Source organism: Aquarana catesbeiana, linkage group LG01 (genome assembly GCF_042186555.1).
Source record: "Aquarana catesbeiana isolate 2022-GZ linkage group LG01, ASM4218655v1, whole genome shotgun sequence".
NCBI lineage: Eukaryota > Metazoa > Chordata > Amphibia > Anura > Ranidae > Aquarana > Aquarana catesbeiana.
This window is the reverse complement of record NC_133324.1, coordinates 949033546-949057351: the sequence shown is the minus strand read 5'-3', so window position 1 is coordinate 949057351 and position 23806 is coordinate 949033546. Positions and strand designations below refer to the sequence as shown.

The 23806-nt window shown below is 41.1% G+C and overlaps 1 protein-coding gene across 1 annotated transcript in view; it reads left to right on the top strand.

Annotated features, from left to right (window-relative positions):
• Positions 1-416: 416 nt before the first annotated feature.
• The window catches only part of LOC141121604 (von Willebrand factor A domain-containing protein 5A-like), a 116657-nt gene continuing 93267 nt past the window's right edge, over positions 417-23806 (top strand). Inside the window, exon 1 of the mRNA XM_073611257.1 lies at positions 417-705. The gene's annotated coding sequence lies outside the window, so the exon portion shown is untranslated. The remainder of the gene's footprint in view (positions 706-23806) is intronic.

Below are 23806 nucleotides of genomic sequence, written 5' to 3'. Positions count from 1 at the left end.
TCTAATTAACTCCCTAAATAATATGTATAATAAGTCAGTGCCAAAACCCAGATTTAGGGCAGCTAGCGAAAGGGAAAATCTACAAAAAAAATCAAAACAATCAATATCAAAACGCAGTGCCTTAAAATATTAAAGGTAAAACATTACTTTCAAATAAAGAGTCCTCAGTACAAAGAAAGTAGGAAAAAGTCTTGGTCAAATCTTGCTGTTCCAGCCCGGCTTTCACCATTCAGAGAGGAGTTTGTCTACATTTTTCTTTTTTAATTAAAGAAAAAAAAAAAATTGGGTCAAGACAAATTTCTCTGCATTATCTCTACACCATTCATCCATCTCAGTGACAGGTGTTACGTATTGCTGGCACTTTAAAATCCTAACACTTCCCAGCTGTGAGTGTGATCTAGTTGTATCCGGTGACTTATATGTGTCAGTTAGGGGAGACAGATTGCGGGTGTAATGCGGCAGACCGGTGAAGCAGGCCGCATAGTGATTAGGAAAATTACATTTGTACTATGCCACCCTCTATGATCCCTCCTCTCCGTCTGCAGACAGTACAGTAATCAGGGTAATGAATTGTGCACTACGTCTCCCTCTATGATCCTCGCTCTTCCCCCTGCAGGACACTCCCCACAGTGACTGCACAGATCTCACTCCCAGCAACAGGAGAAGAGCGACTGAGAGAGCCGGAGAGGACAGAACTGTACGCAGGTATCACCTATATCATATGTGTCATCTATACATTACATATAGACACACTCCTTATGTACACTGTGTATAGACAGACACTGTCTATACATTACATATAGACAGACTCTGTATATACATTACATATAGACAGACTCTGTATATACATTACATATAGACAGACTCTGTATATACATTACATATAGACAGACACTGTATATACATTACATATAGACAGACTCTGTATATACATTACATATAGACCCTGTATATACATTACATATAGACAGACTCTGTATATACATTACATATAGACCCTGTATATACATTATATATAGACAGATACTATATATACATTACATATAGACAGATGCTGTATATACATTACATATAGACAGATACTATATATACATTACATATAGACAGACTGTATATACGTTACATATAGACAGATATTATATATACACATTACATATAGACAGACACTGTATATACATTACATATAGACAGATACTATATATACATTACATATAGACAGACTGTATATACATTATATATAGACAGATACTATATATACACATTACATATAGACAGACACTGTATATACATTACATATAGACAGATACTATATATACATTACATATAGACAGATGCTGTATATACATTACATATAGACAGATACTATATATACATTACATATAGACAGATACTATATATACATTACATATAGACAGACTGTTTATACATTACATATAGACAGATACTATATATACACATTACATATAGACAGACACTGTATATACATTACATATAGATAGATACTATATATACACATTACATATAGACAGACACTGTATATACATTACATATAGACAGACTGTATATACATTACATATAGACAGATACTATATATACATTACATATAGACAGACTGTTTATACATTACATATAGACAGATACTATATATACACATTACATATAGACAGACCTTGTATATAGATTACATATAGACACTGTATATACATTACATATAGACAGACACTGTATATACATTACATATAGACAGATACTATATATACACATTACATATAGACAGACTCTGTATGTACATTTTGCACACAATGTACAGCCGTGGCCAAAAGTTTGGAGAATGACACAAATATTGATTTTCACAAAGTTTGCTGCTTCAGTGTTTTTAGATCTTTGTCAGATGTTACTATAATATACTGAAGTATAATTACAAGTATTTCATGTGTGAAAGGCTTTTATTGACAATTAGATTAAGTTTATGCAAAGAGTCAATATTTGCAGTGTTGACCCTTCTTTTCCAAGACCTCTGCAATTCCCCCCGGCATGCTGTCAATCAACTTCTGGGCCACATCCTGACCGATGGCGGCCCATTCTTCCATAATCAGTGCTTGGAGTTTATCAGAATTTGTGGGAGATTTTTTGTTCACCCGCCTCTTGAGGATTGACCACAAGTTCTCAATGGGGTTAAGGTCTTGGGAGTTTCTTGGCCATGGACCCAAAATTTCCATGTTTTGTTCCCCAAGCCATTCAGTTATCACTTTTGCCTTGTGGCAAGGTGCTCCATCATGCTGGAAAAGGCAATGTTCTTCACCAAACTGTTCTTGGATGGTTGGGAGAAGTTGCTCTCGGAGAATATTTTTGTACCATTCTTAATTCATGGCTGTGTTCTTAGGCAAAATTGTGAGTGACCCCACTCCCTTGGCTGAGACCCCACACAAGAATGTTCTTAGGATGCTTTACTTTTGGCATGACACAGGACTGACGGTAGCGCTCTCCTTTTCTTCTCCGGACAAGTTTTTTCCTGGATGCCCCAAATAATCAGAAAGGGGATTCATCAGAGAAAATTACTTCTCCCCAGTCCTCAGCAGTCCAATCCCTGTACGTTTTGAAGAATATCAGTCTGTCCCTGATATTTTTCCTGGACAGAAGTGGCTTCTTTGCTGCCCTTCTTGACACCAGGCCATCCTCCAAATGTCTTCTCATTGTGCGTGCCGATGTCCTCACACCTGCCTGCTGCCATTCCTGAGCAAGCTCTGCACTGGTGGTGCCCCTGATCCCACAGCTAAATCAATTGTAGGAGATGCTCCTGGCGCTTGCTGGACTTTCTCTGGCGCCCTGAAGTCTTCTTCACAAATGCAGTGGAAATGTTTATGGGAATAAGTTCATTTCCATGGCAAAGAGGGGCTTTGCCATTAATTGCAATTCATCTGATCACTCTTCATAATATTCTGAAGCAAATTGCCATCAGAAAAACTGAGGCAGCAGACTTTGTGAAAATTAATATTTGTGTCATTCTCAAAACTTCTGGTCAGTTGGTACAGTGCATGTAATAGGTATATACTGTACAGATTATTCATACTTTACATATAGAATGTATGGGCGTAGGTGGTGAACATATGATACAATATACAGTGCCTTGAAAAAGTATTCACACCACTTGAAATTATACCACATTTTGTCATGTTACAACCAAAAACATAAATGTATTTTATTGGGATTTTATGTGATAGACCAACACCAAGTGGCACATATTGTGAAGAGGAAGGAAAATGATAAACGGTTTCCAAATTTTTTTACAAATAAATATGTGAAAAGTGTGGGGGGGTTTGTATTCAGCCCCCTTTATTCTGATACCCCTAACTAAAATCTAGTGGAACCAATTGTCTTCAGAAGTCACCTAATTAGTAAGTAGAGTCCACTTGTGTGTAATTTAACCTCAGTATAAATACAGCTGCTCTGTGAAGCCCTCCGAGGTTTGTTAGAGAACCTTAGTGAATAAACAGCATCATGAAGGCCAATGAACACACCAGACAGGTCAGGGATAAAGTTGTGGAGGAGTATAAAGCAGGGTTAGGTTATAATAAAAAATATTCCAAGCTTTGAACATCTCATGGAGCACTGTTCAATCCATCATCCGAAAATGGAAAGAGTATGGCACAACTGCAAACCTACCAAGACATGGCCGTCCACCTAAACCAGGGGTAGGCAACCTTGTCCCCCCAGCTGTGGTGTAACTGCAAATCTCATCATGTCTCTGCCTCTAGGAGTCATGCCTGTGATTGTTAGGGTCTTGCAATGTCTCATGGGACTTGTAGTTTCAGAACAGCTGGAGGGCCAAGGTTGCCTACCCCTGACCTAAACTGACAAAAGAAATGGGGGGGGGGGGCCTCTCTAAGTGTAGTATTAAAACAGTATAATTTATTGCAGTATGGACTACATACTTATGACGAGCATGACTCCCACTTATATCTTTTAAGTGTTTTTAATCTTGTGCAATAAGTTATACTGTTTTAATACTACACTTAGAGATGTGTCCCCCCCCCCTTGTTTCTTTTATATGTTTTGCAGAGTTTCTGGATACACTCTGAAGATGACTGCCTCTTTTTTTTAAATCACCCCTTACCGTGGTTCAACTTTGTTTTTACCTAAAGACTGACTAATCAAATGTACTTTATTACAAACTGACCGAAACCATGAATCAGACTGAGACAGAAGTACAGTTAAATCACACTTGTTTAATAGTAATAAAAAAAAGGTAAACAGAGTAAACATACTCAAAACATAGCCAGAGTTCAGGAACCGGAACAGATAGTCAGACAAGCTAAAACGTCAGGGAGCCAGAGATGAGAGTAGTAGAACAGTAAGCAGGATCTGTAGCCAGAAGGAATGTCAGCCAAGCAAATCTTTAACAGGAACACAGGAGAGCGTCACTAGAGATGTGACCAAGGTGAAGGCTGAGATCATCTGGGCTGGACAGCTTAACTGATGAGCAGGATATCATCAACAGCTGAGTCACTGTGGAGAGATAGGAGCTGGCAATTAGCCAACAGCTGAGCGGCCAACTTTGAGAAGGAAGAGCTGAGCCCAGCCCTGACACATACTAAGGGCATTGCATTACCTTCACTGACCTAAACTGACAGGCCGGGCAAGAAGAGCATTAATCAGAGAAGCAGCCAAGAGGTCCATGGTAACTCTGGAGGAGCTGCAGAGATCCACAGCTCAGGTGGGAGAATCTGTCCACAGGACAACTATTAGTCATTCACTCCACAAATCTGACTTTTATGGAAGAGTGGAAGAAGAAAGCCATTGTTGAAAGAAAGCCATAAGAAGTCCCGTTTGCAGTTTGTGGGAAGCCATGTGGAGGACACAGCAAACACGTGGAAGAAGGTGCTCTGGTCAGATGAGACCAAAATTTAACTTTTTGGCCTAAAAGCAAAACGCTGTGGTGAGAAAAATAACACTGCACATCACCCTGAACACACCATCCCCATTGTGAAACATGGTGGTGGCAGCATCATGTTGTGGAGATGCTTTCTTCAGCAGGGACAGGGAAGCTGGTCAGAGTTGATGAGAAGATGGATGGAGCCAAATACATGGCAATCTTAGAAGAAAACCTGTTAGAGTCTACAAAAGACTTGAGACTGGAGTGGAGGTTCACCTTCCAGGAGGACAACAACCCTAAACATACAGCCAGAGCTACAATGGAATGGTTTAGATCAAACCATATTCATGTGTTAGAATGGCCCAGTCAACGTCCAGACCTAAATCCAATTGAGAATCTGTGGCAAGACTTGAAAATTGCTGTTCACAGACATTCTCCATCCAGTCTTACAGAGCTTGAGATATTTTGCAAAGAAGAATGGGCAAAAATGTCCCTTTCTAGATGTGCAAAGCTGGTAGAGACATCCCCAAAAAGTCTTGCAGCTGTAATTGCAGTGAAAGGTGGTTCTACAAAGTATTGACTCAGGGGGGCTGAATACAAATGTACCCCACACTTTTCACATATTTATTTGTAAAAAATGTTGTAAACCATTTATCATTTTCCTTCCACTTCACAATTATGTGCCACTTTGTGTTGGTCTATCACATAAAATCCCAATAAAATACATTTACGTTTTTGGTTGTAACATGACAAAATGTGGAAAATTTCAAGGGGTATGACTACTTTTTCAAGGCATTGTACATGTGTCCACGATACACTATTAATAAAGCAATTTGCTTCCAGCACATCTCACAGTCTGAATTCACAAACCTATTAAAGCATAAAAACCAGCCAAAAATAACAAGATAAAATAAATAGCTCATAAAAAAAAAGCAAACCAGGTTTTGCTGCAGTATTTACCTTCAATACAGTTCTTTTTTCTGATGGCCAGCATTAGCTTTAGCTCCCTCCCTCTGAGCCCAGGTCATCTCATGCCCTCCCCCCAGTCTGTGACTGGACAGGTAAAGGAGAAACAGCACGGTGATGATTACATTAAGGAAATTTATCAAAGGTGACTCCAGTAAATTGTTTCCTCTAAAGCCCCTGAAGAGGACACACAGCCACATATTGAGGTTAGAAAAAGGAGGCTTAACCTTAGATTACAGAAAGGCTTCTTTACTGTTAGAGCTGTAAACATGTAAAACTCCCTCCCCTGGGAAGTAGTACCAACTGAGAGTATTGGCAACGGCTGTTTCTAAAACATCAAGCAAATATGCTGTGGCTATTTTTAATAGACACACCTGAGACCACAGAGAACTATATGATAAGTATACATAAAAAGGGGGGGTTAAGAAAGTGGGACTTTAAATGAAGCACATAGTTGTAAAAAGATCACATTTATTGTATAAGTCAGTGTTATAATACATAATGGTAATCATTATTAAATATACAATCTCCAATATAATTCATATATACATGTACATACAATAAAGGCAAGTTGCCACATGATTGCAGACAGTCAATATCACATAAAAGGAAAAGGAGGGGGTGTTTTCTATCTATCCTCCCCTATATTGATACAAGCTAGTTTACTTAGTTATTTTACTCTCCCATTGCAGATACATTACATGTCTGCTCCTGAAGAGTGGCTTAAAGCCATGAAACGCGTCGAGCTACCAGATGTCGTGTACTTCAATTACATGCCCACTAAGATATGTGCCCATGTATACAATTTTTATTGTGACAGGGATCAGAAAGACCATAGACTATGCAGATGCTATTTTTCAATTGTGTATACCCAATCATGAATATTGGTGGACTCCTTAATCTTATCATGTGATTAATGTTTATAAATATGTTACTACCAGACATTACCGTTTTAGAAATTGGCACCATGGAAGTGTGCATTTCTTTGTATATGAAATTCAATGTATGTAAACATGTATCTATGTATTATTAAATATTTTACTATCCACCACTCTATTAATTTTGTTCCCACGAGCTTCATATAAAGTCCAACCCCTTTTTGTTGCATCTTTGCTGCTTTTTCTGCTGCATTTTTGCTCCTTTTCCTTACAATGATAGGGATGGAGGCACATGACCATACCCGGCCATGGCTTCATTTAAATACCCAAATTCCCCAATCCCCCCCCCTTTTTTTTAATAATTATCACATAATACACATACTAAATATTATAAATAAAAACACATGATGAATAGAAACATGGCATATACTATCTCTATGCATTTTGGGGATTAATCCACTCTTCAGGTGCATGCGTGTGGATTGGATGAGTAATGTAATATGATAGAAAGAATTTCTATATGTGGGCCGACCCTATCAAGGAAAAAAAAAAGGATAGATATGAACAAATAATTAAAAAAAAATAAAATGAACTATGAAACCCTCACTCTCTGAAATACTTACAAATGTAGCTGCATGATGTGAGTGTGGCATTATAGATCAGAGACCCCCCCCAGATAGGGGCATCACCACCAGGAGCTGAGGTGGTGTGGATGGCCTGAAGCCCAGCAAAGATAGCATCCAGGGAGGACAGATTTCCAGGAAGTGGAAATAGTCATAAGTGACTGTGGGTGCTGAAACCAACAAGTGAGGACTTCTCAAGAAAATGGTATGTTTTTGGAAAAGGTAACGTGCAATGTGTCCTGTACTCAGTAAAGGACAGAACAATCAAGATGCTACTTGCAGGCCTTTTTTTTCCCCGTCCTGCAAGCGCACCATCCCAGTGGGAAAGCACTCGGGTTTTCCCACTGGGGTGGCATGGGATGCATTTTTCAGATGCTTTACAGGCGCTAAAATGCCTGAAAAATGCCTTCAGGCCCGGTTCACACGAGTGCGTTTCAAGACATCGTATGTGATTCGCACCGTGTTGGAAGGCAACATGTTATTTTGTAATACAAGAGGTGTTTGAAATATGAACTATGGCTATACCAAACCTTTGCAATCCTTGGGGGCTGCCTGGAATGTAACAAGTTGCACATCAAAGCTTTGTAGCATATCAGATTATTAATCTGAAAGAAGCAAGGCTGAGCAAAAGCTTGGCTCCTGACCGCCTGGTGTGATAACGCTATGCAAGCAAGCTTCAAAGAGGGCCATGGCTGCCAGGATGATTAATGAAGGTGGGTTACAGAGATCAAAGGCATTGCAGATTGACCCAGGATACATAGACATGATACATGGACAATGCTGCCCCTAGAGGCCAATACAGCAGGACGAACAGTAATATAATATATTGAGGAGGACTGCCCTGTAAATATTTTGATTCATCAAAGGTCTAGATGGGCCGGCAATGGGGTTAGATCTGGACGGTGTATGACTGAAGTATAAAAAGGGCTGACCGAGACAGAGAGCTCTCTCTGTTACAATCATCTTGAGCCCAGCTGATGAGACCGTGTCTAGGGGACAGTCTTGCGATAAGTACCTTGGATGTTCTTTTGTTATATGCTCTATAGTATTTTCATGTTAACATTTTCCTATTTTCTTGAGAAATAAATAAGACGATGTTTTATTAAGCAGTGTGTTTGTTTTCATATCTAACCTTATATTATTGTGCTATCAACAGTAACTATTAGAGTTTTATAGACTAGCTAACTATAGGAATAGACAAATTAATACATATATGGAATAAATAGAGGGAATCCATTACCACCCTCGGATAATAATATTTATTTTAGAATTTATTTCACACCGCATTCTTGGGGGCTGTCTGGAATGTAACAAGTTGCACATCAAAGCTTTGTAGCATATCAGATTATTCATCTGAAAGAGGCAAGGCTGAACAAAAGCTTGGCTCCTGACCGTCTGGTGTGATAACGCTATGCAAGCAAGCTTCAAAGAGGGCCATGGCTGCCAGGATGATTAATAAAGGTGGGTTACAGAGATCAAAGGCATTGAAGATTGACCCAGGATACATAGACATGATACATGGACAATGCTGCCCCTAGAGGCCAATACAGCTGGACGGACAGTGATATAATATATTGAGCAGGACTGCCCCGTAAATACTTTGATTCTTCAAAGGTCTAGATGGGCCAGCAATGGGGTTAGGTCTGGACGGTGTATGACTGAAGTATAAAAAGGGCTGACCTGGACAGATAGCTCTCTCTGTTACCATCATAGTTACATAGTAGGTGAGGTTGAAAAAAGACACAAGTCCATCAAGTCCAACCTATGTGTGTAATTATATGTCAGTATTACATTGTATATCTCTATATGTTGCAGTCGTTCAGGTGCTTATCTAATAGTTTCAAGAAACTATCAATGCTCCCCACTGAGACCACCGCCTGTGGAAGGGAATTCCACATCCTTGCCGCTCTTACAGTAAAGAACCCTCTACGTAGTTTAAGGTTAAACCACTTTTGTTCTAATTTTAATGAGTGGCCACGAGTCTTGTTAAACTCCCTTCTGCGAAAAAGTTTTATCCCTATTGTGGGGTCACCAGTATGGTATTTTTTATATTAAAATCATATCCCCTCTCAAGCCTCTCTTCTGCAGAGAGAATAAGTTCAGTGCTCACAACCTTTCCTTATAACTAATATCCTCCAGACCCTTTATTAGCTTTGTTGCCCTTCTTTGTACTCACTCCATTTCCAGTACATCCTTCCTGAGGACTGGTGCCCAGAATTGGATAGCATACTCTAGATGCGGCCGGACCTGAGTCTTATTATCGTTATTATCGGAGAATTATCGTTTTATCTCTGGACTTGATACCCTTTTTAATGCATGCCAATATTCTGTTTGCTTGAGCCCAGCTGATGAGACTGTGTGTATGAGAAACCTGGGTAACAAGCGCGCAGTGGTGTGCAGGCATGGACATTCCAAGAGATGCACAAGAAAAGAAATGTACTGGCACATTTGTGAACGCGCAGGCGCTAACACATGTGCGAGCATTGGTGCGCGCACTGGCACACATGCGCGCATTGGCGCCAGTTCGCCTATTTAAACCTGCCAGTGACATGCACACTTTGCTGAGTGGTCTTTTCAGCTATTTCCTGTTTACCTGATCTGTACCAGTTTCCTGTATCCCGATCCGGCTTGCCTGAACCTTCTGTTTGACCTCTGCCTGCCTACTTGTGACCCCGGCTTGTGCTTGACTCCACTGCTGCCTGATGTTCCTGTGCTTCATTGCCCGACTGTGTACCGAACCTGGCCTGTGTCCGCAAAGGCTGAGAAATATTAATTCAAGAAGGAGACGATTCAGTTCCTGGGGCTCATTATTTCTACATCAGGCATCTCCATGGATCCCTAGAAAGTCAGATCTATCCTTGAGTGGCCCACTCCTATGGACAGGAAAAGCACACAGAGGTTTATCGGATTTGCCAACTTTTATCGCAAATTCATTAAGAATTTCTCTGCCATCATTTCTCCTGTCACTCAGCTAACGAATCAGAATACCCGTTTCCAGTGGACACCTGCAGCCCAAATGGCGTTTGATCAGTTAAAAACTTTGTTTACTACTGCACCTATCCTGCAGCATCCAGACCCCGTATCCCCTTATGTCCTTGAGGTAGATGCGTCAGAGAATGCTGTAGGCTCCATCTTGTCACAACACCAGGAAACAAAGTCTCTGTTACATCCCATTGCCTTCTTTTCCAGGAAACTCAGCCCCGCAGAGAAGAATTATGAAGTAGGAGATCGGGAATTACTGGCCATAAAGACAGTCTTTGAAGAATGGTGTTACCTGTTGGAGGGAGCAGCTCACCTCATCTTGATCTTTACTGATCACAAAAACCTTGAGTATCTCAGGACTGCCAAACGACTGAGACCCCAACAAGCCGGATGGGCACTATATTTCTCCCGCTTCTCCTTCCACATAACCTATAGGCCAGGTACCAAGAATGTCAAGCCCAATGCGCTTTCTCGCATGTACCCAGAGGAAGGAGAAGAGCACTATCAAGCAGACACAATTTTACCTGTCCAGAGTTTTCTGCTGTTAGAGACAGATCTGATCACCCAGCTCAAGCAGGCTTCCACAAGGGACGTCCTGCCACCTGGTGAGTGCCTCCAGGAACAAGAGGGGTTATTCCAGTTCAACCAGAGACTGTTTGTTCCCCCAAATCTGCTCCCCAAGATTCTCAGCCTATGCCACAATCACCTCCTAGCAGGACACTTTGGGGCAACCAAAACTACAGAGCTTGTGCAACGTTCCTTTTGAAGGCCAAGTTTAAGAGCCGATTGTAAAGACTATGTGGGTACCTGTGGGGTCTGCGTTTGAAACAAGAATGACAAAACCAAGTCCTGGGGTCTACTGAGACCATTGCCGATTCCCAAGAGACCTTGGCAAATGATTAGTATAGATTTTATTGTTGAACTCCCCCCATCTGAGAGGTTCACTACCATCTTTGTGGTCGTTGACAGACTCACGAAGATGGCGCACTTCATCCCCATGTTGGGAACCCCCTCAGCAACAGAAACTTCCCATAGTTTCATCAAAGAAGTGGTCAGGCTTCATGGGGTACCTAGCAGCATCACTTCCGATAGAGGAGTGCAGTTCACGTCCGAATTCTGGAGAGATCTTTGCAAGGTTCTGAAGATCGAAACTTGTTTCTCATCAGCCTACCATCCCCAGACGAAAGGCCAAACTGAGCGAACGAATCAGACTCTAGAGCAGTATCTTCGGTGCTTCTCATCCTTTACCCAAGATGACTGGGCATCACTGTTACCCCTGGCAGAGTTCGCTTACAATGACGCAGTGCATTCAGCCATGGGACAAGCCCTGTTCTTCACAAATTATGGATATTTCCCAGTCTTCTTACCCGATACCTTACCTGATTCCTCAGTCCTAGCAGTCCAGGAAAGAGTAAGTGATCTCCAATCAAAAGTGTTACAAGATGCCATTTCCAGGGCTCAACAGGATAACAAAAGATTCTTTGATAAGAGGAGAGGAGACCTGAAACTTGTAGGACATGGTATGGTTGTCTACTGCCAATCTAAGATTATCCTGTCCATCTAAGAAGTTGGGTCCTAGATATATTGGCCCATTTCCAGTTAAAAGAGAAATCAATCCAGCAGCTTACGAACGTGTGCTTCCTGCAACTTATAAAATCCATCCGGTCTTTCATGTGTCCTTACTAGAAGTCACTAGACCAGACCCTTTCCCTGATCGCGAGTTGGGCCCACCAGCATCTACTTTGATCAACGAAGAGTATGAAGTTGAGACAATTGTAGATTGCAGAAGACGGGTGGGGGGCACCGTTCAGTATTTGATTAAGTGGACAGGCTATGGACCCGAAGACGATTCCTAGGAACCAGAATCCAATCTCCATGCCAAGAGACTAATACGGACTTTCTTCCAGGCTCACCCTACTAAGATGCTACGAATGGGCATCCGGAGGTTGCCCATTGGGGGGGCAATGTAAGAGAAACAAGCGCGCAGTGGTGCGCAGACATGGACATTCCAAGAGATTCACAAGAAAAGAAATGTACTGGTGCATTCGGGAGTGCGTGCGCGAGCCGATGCGCACACACGTGCGCGCATTGGCGCCAGTTCGCCTATTTAAACCTGCCAGTGACATGCACACTTTGCTGAGTGGTCTTTTCAGCTAATGCCTGTTTACCTGATCTGTATCCTGTATCCCGACCCACCTTCCATTTCAACTCTGCCTACCTACTTGTGACCCCGGCTTGTGCTTGACCCCGCTTCTGCCTGATGTTCCTGTGCTTCATTGCCCGACTGTGTACCGAACCTGGCCTGTGTCCCGTCTCTTCCTCTGCCTTACGTCTTGGTACCTGCTCTGTTGATGACCCCCTGGCTTACGTCCAGCAGCTTCCAGCTGCTGATCCAGTGACACAGAGCTCCTGTTCTCAGTTCCGGCCCAGCGCTCTCCAGCCACCTGGTTCCTGCCAAGACCCAGCCTGAGCCATCTGCCACATCGGCCCTTGTGCCACTCTGTGTCCTCCACTCCCTGTCATCACTACCAGGGGTGTTGGACAGGAGGTGCAAGAGAAGCCCCCTCTACAGCTCGATCTCCACCAGGTACTTGACACCGTGTCTACGGGGACAGTCTTGCGATAAGTACCTTTGATGTTCTTTTGTTATATGCTCTATAGTATTTTCATGTTTACATTTTCCTATTTCCTTGGGAAATAAATAAGACGTTTTATTAAGCAGTGTGTTAGTTTTCATAGCTAACCCTATATTATTGTGCTATCAACAGTAACACTATCAGAGTTTTAATAGACTAGCTAACTATAGGAATAGACAAATGAATACATATATGGAATAAATAGAGGGAATCCGTAACCACCCTTGGATATGATTTATTTTAGAAGTTATTTCCACCATGTTGAGAGGTTGGCAGGGAATTGACTGCAAGCAAGCTTCAAAGAGGGCCATGGCTGCCAGAATGATTGAGGGTGGGTTACAAAAATCAAAGGATCAACAGGCACTGAAGATGACCCAGGGCACATAGACATGATACATGGACAATGCTGCCCCTAGAGACCAATACAGAAGGAGGGACAGTAATATAATATATTGAGGAGGACTGCCCCGTAAATACTTTGATTCGTCAAAGGTCTAGATGGGTTTAAAAAGGGCTTACCGCGACAAAGAGCTCTCTCTGTTACCATCTTGAGCCCAGTTGATGAGACCATATCTAGGGGAAAGCCTTGCGATAAGTAACTTTGATGCTCTTTTGTTATATGCTCTATAGTATTGTTATTATTTTCCTATTTTCCTGGAAGCACTGGAGAAAATATAATATATTTAGGAAACAACTTCTTTATTATAAACTTTTTCTGCACAGAGATAACATTTTTCGTAGATAGTTATAGTTTTAGTTGTTTTGTATTTTATTTGTTTATTTATTTACGGAACCAAAGCGCACGTTCGCTTTTGTGCATAAGCACGGTAGGATAGGGGGCGCTTTAAATGTGTTTTGTTTTGTTTTTTTAAATATTATTATTTTATTTATTTATTTATTTATTTTACACTGTTACTTTATTTATTTATTTTGGATCACTTTTATTGTTGTCACAAGGAATGTAAACATCCCTTGTGACAGTAATAGGCATGTGACAGGTCCTCTTTATGGAGAGATCTGGGGATCTATAAGACCCCCAAATCCCTTCTCTGCCCTTAAAAGCATTCAAAACCACCAAGACCGGCGTTTCTGAATGCTTTTTCAATTTTCAAAAATTGCGTTGATGGTTTCTAAGTAAACCGGAAAGGGATGTCATGTCATTGCTTCTAGGGTTACTGTTTTACGAACAGATAATGCGAACTGAGCCCACCCAGGTGTGTTACAATAGCGTATGAATATTCACTATTGAAACACTGATCCTCCTCCCGGCCAATCAGGAAGCGGGTCTTGAGACCCGTCACCCAATTGGCTGAAAGGACAGGCAATCCTATTGTACGACTAGAAGGGGAGGAGACCCAGAGATGGGGTAAGTGCCAGACCGCCCGGCGGGCAGGGGTTGAGGTTCCCCCGTGGGGGAAGTTGTGGAGTTGGAGTTGTAATACACACGATCGAACTTCTCGTTTGAAAAAGATATGCCAGCTTTTCCTATGGGATTCCGCTCAAGTTTGCCTTGCATACACACGGTTACACAAAAGTTCGCTGAAATTAGGACCGTCAAGAACTAGGACGAGTCGAGAAAATGAAGTTCAATGCTTCCGAGCATGCGTCAAATTGTTTCCGAGCATGCGTAGGGATTTTGCGCGTCGGAATTGCCACAGAAGATCGCATTTTCGGATAGGAACTTTTCCCGAATGCTCTCAATCTTTTGTTGGCTGGAATTCCGCCAGCAAAAGACCGATGGAGCGTACACACGGTCGCATTTTCTGATGAAAAACTCTCGTCTGTCTTTTGCAGGCCGAAATTCCGATCGTGTGTACGCGGCATTAGGTATCTATTTACTCGGTGTAACATCATTTTTCACATTAAACAAAGAAATTGGGTTATACAATATATTGTTCCTTTTTTTTTTTTTTTATTAAAATGTATAATTTTTTTTTTTTATTGTGTGCATGTGACATAAAAAATTTGGCTATATATTGTGTTTTTTTTTCCAATAAAATTGCATTTGAAAAACCGCTGTGCAAATACCATGTGACATAAAAAATCGCAACGATCGCCATTTTATTCTCTATGGTCTCTGCTAAAAATAAAAATCATAATAACGTTTGGAGGTTCTAAGAAATTTTCTAGCAATATATATATATATATATATATATATATATATATATATATATACACACAGTGTAGTCAGTGTAGAATATATGTACAGTGCAGGCAGTGCAACATTTTCCGTTATTCGGATGTATGCGAATTTCCGAATTACAATAGTAACGAATTTAAACGAATCAGAACTAACAAATCAAAACTTTGGACTAAATTCAAATAGTTTTGGAATCTAATTTGAATTCCAATTTCCAAAGAAAATAAAATAGAATAGAAAATAAAGAAATAGAATATAATATAGTAAAACAGAACAGTATACAAAAGAAAGGAATAGAAAAAATATAATAGAAAATAAAAGAATAGAAAAGAGTAGAGTGAACCAGAAAAAAATAGAATAGAATAGAAAAGAATAGAATAGAAAAAAACAATAGAATAGAATTAAATAGAATTTGAATTTCAAATGGAAGAAATTTGAAAAGAATAGAAAATAAAATAATAAAATATGATTCAAAAAAGAATAGAATAGAATAATTTCCCAGAAATCGAAATAGAATACATTTGAATATTAATAGAATAGAAAAGAATAGATTAAAATAGGATAGAAAATAAAAGAATAAAATAGAAAAAAAAAAAGAATAGAACAGAATAGAGTAGAAAGAATATAACCATCTTCCTCAAATTCAAATAGAATACATTTGACTGGAACAGAAAAGAAATAGAAAAAAATAAAATAGAAAAAAAAACAATAGCATAGAATTAAATAGAATTTGAATTTCAAATAGAAGAAATTTAAATAGAAAAGAATAGAATAGAAAATAAAATAATAAAATATAATTTAAAAAATAGAATACATTTTAATTTGAATAGAATAGAAAATAATAGATTAGAATAGGATAGAAAATAAAAGAATAAAATAGAAAAAAAAAGAATAGAACAGAATAGAATAGAAAGAATATAACCATCTTCCCAAATTCAAATTCAAATAGAATACATTTGACTGGAACAGAAAAAAAAATTGAAAAGAATAGAATAGAAATAAAACAATAGAATAGAAATTAAACAGAATTTGAATTTCAAATTGAAGAAATTTAAATAGAATAGAATAGAATAGAAAATAAAATAATTAAATATAATTAAAAAAGAATAGAATAAAATAATTCCCCAGAATTTGAAATTTGAAAAGAATACATTTGAATTTGAATAGAATAGATTAGAATATAATAGAAAATAAAAGAATAAAATAGAAAAAAGGATAGAACAGAATAGAATAGAAAGAATATAACTATCTTCCCAAATTCAAATTCAAATAGAACACATTTGACTGGAACAGAAAAAAAAATTCTAAAGAATAAAATAGAAAAAAAAACAATAGAATAGAATTAAATAGAATTTGAATTTCAAATAGAAGAAATTTAAATAGAATAGAATAGACTAGAATAGAAAATAAAATAATTAAATATAATTAAAAAAGAATAGAATAAAATAATTCCCCAGAATTCAAAATTTGAAAAGAATACATTTGAATTTGAATAGAATTGATTATAATATAATAGAAAATAAAAGAATAAAATAGAAAAAAAGAATAGAACAGAATAGAATAGAAAGAATATAACCATCTTCCCAAATTCTAATTCAAATAGAATACATTTGACTGGAACAGAAAAAAAAAATAGAAAATAAAATAATAGAAAATAATAGAATAGAATAGAATAGAATAGAAAAGGAAAGAATAAAAATGGGAAAAAAATGGAATAGAATAAGCAATAGAATAGAATAGAACAATATAACCATTTTCCGAAATGTCAAATTTCAAATAGAATCAATTTAAATTTGAATAGTATAGAAAAGAATAGAATATAATAAAAAATAAAAGAATAGAAAATAAAATAAAAGAATAGAATAGAAAAAAGAGAAAAAAAATAGTATAAAGTGGAATAGAAAGAATTCTCCCAAAATTTGAATTTCATATTGAATTAATTTGATTTTGAATGGAATTAATATTCAAATAGATTAAAATTTTCTGGATTGAAATCGGTTCGAATTCGAAAAAATAAATACTAATTCCAAAAACGAATTAAACAAATTTATGCAAATAACGAATCGAAACCAAAACATTCTTTCCTTTGTTCTGCACATTTCTAATGGTCATACAATCTGATTGTACAATCTCCCTGAGATCTGCCATCATCTGTGTAGCACAAGGATTGTCCTCCTGTTATATCTAAAGCCGGACACACACACTTTGATCAAAACGATCGAATCCGCAAACCATCAATAAGACAGATCTTCCCTTCTGATCGATCTAGACTCAATTCCCTCAGATTCGGCCAGGACTCAATGTTATTGATGGATTTGCATCGATCGGCAGCACTGAGATACTTTTTTTCATGGAGACGATTGTATTCCGATCCATCAGGTCACATGGTGGGAACAGAGAGATGCGATCGATGACTGTACCACACGATCATATCTTGACTATTGGCTGAAATCTCACCTGTGTGTGATATATTGTTCGAATGGGTTTGTTGACTGGATCGATTATTCTTAATGGAAGTGTTCGATCGGAAAATAAAATTGATCATTTATTGAAGTGTGTGCAGTCACCACAGAGGAGATTGTATACTGGACGGCCAGCTTTAGATTTATGTGAGGACCTCGTTATACAATCGATGTATCATGGTTGTCGTTATATATATAGGGGAGATTGTACAATGTGTGGTGTATTGATATGGAACAGGAAGGAGGACATCTTTGTGGAGACCAGGATCTGCCCGGTGATTCTGGAAAGAGCCCAGGCTCTGTGTCCTGTGATTGGCCAGCTGCAAGTTTCCTCTCAGCCAATCCCAGGAGAGAAGCTGTAAAGTGGGAAATCCTGAGGGAACTGCTGTGAGGTGAGTGACACAACCTCCTCAGGTCTCTTCCTGTGATTGGCCAGCTACAGGTTTTCTCTAAGCCAATCGCTGGAGAGGAGCTGTGAGGCGGGAACTCCTGAGGTAATGGCTGTGAGGGGAGCGACACGGCCTCCTCAGATCTCTTCCTGTGATTGGTCAGCTGCAGGTTTCCTCTGAGCCAATCGCAGGAGAGGAGCTGTAAAGCAGGAACTGCTGAGGTACCGTCTGCGTGGTGAGTGACACGGCCTCCTCAGACCTGTTCCCATGGAAACCTCTTGAAGGACGAGCTATTCCAGAGAAGGGCTCTATGCTGTCCTGGGGCCCCAGAAGGTCTCAAAAATCCATGAGTAACACAGCCCCTTCAGATTCCCTCCTGTGATTGGCCAGCTACAGGTTTCCTCTCAGCCAATCCCAGGAGAGGACTGATGAAGCGGGAACTCCTGAGGGAATGACTGTGACGTGAGCGACGCGGCCTCATCAGATCTCTTCCTGTGATTGGCCAGCTGCAGGTTTTCTCTCAGCCAATCCCAGGAGAGAAGCTGTAAAGCGGGAAATCCTTAAGGCAACTGCTGTGAGGTGAGTGACACAATCTCCTCAGGTCTCTTCCTGTGATTGGCCAGCTACAGGTTTTCTCTAAGCCAATCGCAGAAGAGGAGCTGTGAGGCGGGAACTCCTAAGGTAACAGCTGTGAGGTGAGCGACACGGCCTCCTCAGATCTCTTCCTGTGATTGGTCAGCTGCAGGTTTCCTCTGAGCCAATCGCAGGAGAGGAGCTGTAAAGCGGGAACTGCTGAGGTACCGTCTGCGTGGTGAGTGACACGGCCTCCTCAGACCTGTTCCCATGGAAACCTCTTGAAGGACGAGCTATTCCAGAGAAGGGCTCTATGCTGTCCTGGGGCCCCAGAAGGTCTCAAAAATCCATGAGTAACACAGCCCCTTCAGATTCCCTCCTGTGATTGGCCAGCTACAGGTTTCCTCTCAGCCAATCCCAGGAGAGGACTGGTGAAGCGGGAACTCCCGAGGTAACGGCTGTGAGGTGAGTGACACCCCGCGCCTCCTCAGGTCTGTTGTACTGGAAACCTCTTAAAGGACGAGTTCACCTGTTCCAGATAAGGGCTCTATGCCGTCCGGGGGCCCCAGGAGGTACTATAAAACTGGGCAGCTTTATAAAACATTCATTCATTATTGCCCTACCTGTAGGCCCGGAAGCCTGACTCAACAACTCCCAGTTAGTAACCCCCCACATACTGCCTTGTTGCTAGGAGACAAACATGGTAGGTTTTTAGATGCTGTGTTCACATCCCAGCAACAAGGCAGGATGTGTGTGTGTGTGTGTGTGTGGAGGGGGGGGGATTACTAACTGGGAGTTTTTCAGTCAGGCTCCCATGGGGGTATGACAGTAAAATGAATGAATGTTTTAGAAAGCTGCACAGATTTGTAATACCTCCTGGGGCCCCGGGACGGCATAGGGCCCTTCCATGGAAGAGGTGGACTCAGGTATACAAGTGTATGAGGCCGTACAGTGTAAAATGCGGGCGTATTTACGTGTTGCACATAGTAATGAATGGCGGTACGCAGGTATAAGCTCTGCTTACGTAAACATGCACATGGGCATACGTTTCTGGACACGCCCGTGCACATGATTGCACAGCCCTTCATTACTATAGGCGCCTCTACACTGCAACCTGGAAATACGCTCATAATTTACACTGTACAGACTCATACATCAGTCTACCTTTTCCAGAAAAGGGCCCTATGCCATCCAGGGGCCCCAGAAGGGGGGGGGGGGGGGGTAATACAAATCTGTGCAGCTTTGTTTATTCCTCTCACTGTCATACCTGTAGGCCAATGGTCTCCAAACGGCGGCCCGTGGGCCGGATGCAGCCCTCTGCCTGCCTTTATCCGGCCCTTGGCGCACCATTCCTGTCATTGCTACAAGGCATTATTCCTTCTACTGACACCAACAATTAGGCACCATTCTTTCCATTGACACCAACGTAGGGGGAAGATTTCTGCTCACTGACATTAATAGTCGGCCCCCTTTTCTTTTCCTGACACCAACAATGGGAATGTTGTAATGCTTCTTCTCCAACTGACACCAGTGACGGGGCACTATTCCTCCCACTGATACCAATGATGGGGCACTATTCCTCCCACTGACACCAAAGATGGGGCACTATTCCTCCCACTGATACTAATGATGGGGCACTATTCCTCCCACTGATACCAATGATGGGGCACTATTCTTCTCGCTGATACCAATGATGGGGCACTATTCCTCCCACTGATACCAATGATGGGGCACTATTCATCCCACTGACACCAAAGATGGGGCGTTATTCCTTCCACTGATACCAATGATGGGGCACTATTCCTTCTCCTATTAACCACAGTCACTATGTTGTTTTTTTTTACTTCTCCCACTGACCACAATCCGGCCCTCCTATAGTCTGAAGGACAATAACCCGGCCCTTTGTTTAGAAAGTTTGGTGACCCCTGCTGTAGGCCATTTGGGCCCCTCAAAATTCACATTCTGACCACCTCTTGTACTATGTCTGCAGTCTCTGATTATCTCCTGTATTATGTCTGCAGTCTCTGATCATCTCCTGTACTATGTCTGCAGTCTCTGATCAACTCCTATATTATGTCTGCAGTCTCTGATCATCTCCTGTATTATGTCTGCAGTCTCTGATCATCTCCTGTACTATGTCTGCAGGCTCTGATCATCTCCTGTATTATGTCTGCAGTCTCTGATCATCTCCTGTATTATGTCTGCAGTCTCTGATCATCTCCTGTACTATGTCTGCAGTCTCTGATCATCTCCTGTAATATGTCTGCAGTGTCTGATCATCTCCTGTATTATGTCTGCAGTCTCTGATCATCTCTTGTAGTATGTCTGCAGTCTCTGACCATCTCCTGTAGTATGTCTGCAGTCTCTGATCATCTCCTGTACTATGTCTGCAGTCTCTGATCATCTCCTGTAATATGTCTGCAGTCTCTGATCATCTCCTATACTATGTCTGCAGTCTCTGACCATCTCCTGTAGTATGTCTGCAGTGTCTGATCATCTCCTGTATTATGTCTGCAGTCTCTGATCATCTCTTGTAGTATGTCTGCAGTCTCTGACCATCTCCTGTAGTATGTCTGCAGTCTCTGATCATCTCCTGTACTATGTCTGCAGTCTCTGATCATCTCCTGTACTATGTCTGCAGTCTCTAAACACCTCCTGTATTATGTCTGCAGTCTCTGACTGTCTCCTGTAGTATGTCTGCAGTCTCTGATCATCTCCTGTAGTATGTCTGCAGTCTCTGACTGTCTCCTGTAGTATGTCTGCAGTCTCTTATCATCTCCTGTATTATGCCTGCAGTCTCTGATCATCTCCTGTACTATGTCTGCAGTCTCTGACCATCTCCTGTATTATGTCTGCAGTCTCTGATCATCTTCTGTAGTATGTCTGCAGTCTCTGACCATCTCCTGTATTATGTCTGCAGTCTCTGATCATCTTCTGTAGTATGTCTGCAGTCTCTGACCATCTCCTGTAGTATGTTTGCAGTCTCTGACCATCTCCTGTACTATGTCTGCAGTCTCTGATCATCTCCTGTACTATGTCTGCAGTCTCTGATCATCTCCTGTACTATGTCTGCAGTCTCTGATTATCTCCTGTACTATGTCTGCAGTCTCTGACTGTCTCCTGTAGTATGTCTGCAGTCTCTGATCATCTCCTGTATTATGTCTGCAGTCTCTGATCATCTCCAGTATTATGTCTGCGGTCTCTGATCATCTCCTGTACTATGTCTGCAGTCTCTGATCATCTCCTGTATTATGTCTGCAGTCTCTGATCATCTCCTGTACTATGTCTGCAGTCTCTGACCATCTCCTGTACTATGTCTGCAGTCTCTGACCATCTCCTGTATTATGTCTGCAGTCTCTGATCATCTCCTGTATTATGTCTGCAGTCTCTGACCATCTCCTGTACTATGTCTGCAGTCTCTGATCATCTCCTGTACTATGTCTGCAGTCTCTGACTGTCTCCTGTAGTATGTCTGCAGTCTCTTATCATCTCCTGTATTATCTCTGCAGTCTCTGATCATCTCCAGTATTATGTCTGCAGTCTCTGATCATCTCCTGTACTATGTCTGCAGTCTCTGATCATCTCCTGTATTATGTCTGCAGTCTCTGATCATCTCCTGTACTATGTCTGCAGTCTCTGATCATCTCCTGTACTATGTCTGCAGTCTCTGACCATCTCCTGTACTATGTCTGCAGTCTCTGATCATCTCCTGTACTATGTCTGCAGTCTCTGACCATCTCCTGTACTATGTCTGCAGTCTCTGACCATCTCCTGTATTATGTCTGCAGTCTCTGACCATCTCCTGTAGTATGTCTGCAGTCTCTGGTCATCTCCTGTACTATGTCTGAAGTCTCTGATCATCTCCTGTACTATGTCTGCAGTCTCTGATCATCTCCTGTACTATGTCTGCAGCCTCTGATTATCTCCTGTACTATGTCTGCAGTCTCTGATCATCTCCTGTACTATGTCTGCAGTCTCTGATCATCTCCTGTACTATGTCTGCAGTCTCTGATCATCTCCTGTACTATGTCTGCAGTCTCTGACTGTCTCCTGTAGTATGTCTGCAGTCTCTGATCATCTCCTGTATTATCTCTGCAGTCTCTGACTGTCTCCTGTAGTATGTCTGCAGTCTCTGATCATCTCCTGTATTATCTCTGCAGTCTCTGACTGTCTCCTGTAGTATGTCTGCAGTCTCTGATCATCTCCTGTACTATGTCTGCGGTCTCTGATCATCTCCTGTATTATGTCTGCAGTCTCTGATCATCTCCTGTACTATGTCTGCAGTCTCTGACCATCTCCTGTACTATGTCTGCAGTCTCTGACCATCTCCTGTATTATGTCTGCAGTCTCTGATCATCTCCTGTAGTATGTCTGCAGTCTCTGACCATCTCCTGTAGTATGTCTGCAGTCTCTGACCATCTCCTGTAGTATGTCTGCAGTCTCTGATCATCTCCTGTACTATGTCTGCAGTCTCTGATCATCTCCTGTACTATGTCTGCAGTCTCTGATCATCTCCTGTACTATGTCTGCAGTCTCTGATCATCTCCTGTACTATGTCTGCAGTCTCTGATCATCTCCTGTACTATGTCTGCAGTCTCTGAATATCTCCTGTACTATGTCTGCAGTCTCTGACTGTCTCCTGTAGTATGTCTGCAGTCTCTGATCATCTCCTGTATTATCTCTGCAGTCTCTGATCATCTCCAGTATTATGTCTGCAGTCTCTGATCATCTCCTGTACTATGTCTGCAGTCTCTGATCATCTCCTGTATTATGTCTGCAGTCTCTGACCATCTCCTGTACTATGTCTGCAGTCTCTGATCATCTCCTGTACTATGTCTGCAGTTTCTGATCATCTCCTGTACTATGTCTGCAGTCTCTGACCATCTCCTGTACTATGTCTGCAGTCTCTGACCATCTCCTGTACTATGTCTGCAGTCTCTGACCATCTCCTGTATTATGTCTGCAGTCTCTGATCATCTCCTGTAGTATGTCTGCAGTCTCTGACCATCTCCTGTATTATGTCTGCAGTCTCTGATCATCTCCTGTAGTATGTCTGCAGTCTCTGACCATCTCCTGTAGTATGTCTGCAGTCTCTGATCATCTCCTGTATTATGTCTGCAGTCTCTGATCATCTCCTGTATTATGTCTGCAGTCTCTGATCATCTCCTGTACTATGTCTGCAGTCTCTGATCATCTCCTGTACTATGTCTGCAGTCTCTGATCATCTCCTGTACTATGTCTGCAGTCTCTGATCATCTCCTGTACTATGTCTGCAGTCTCTGAT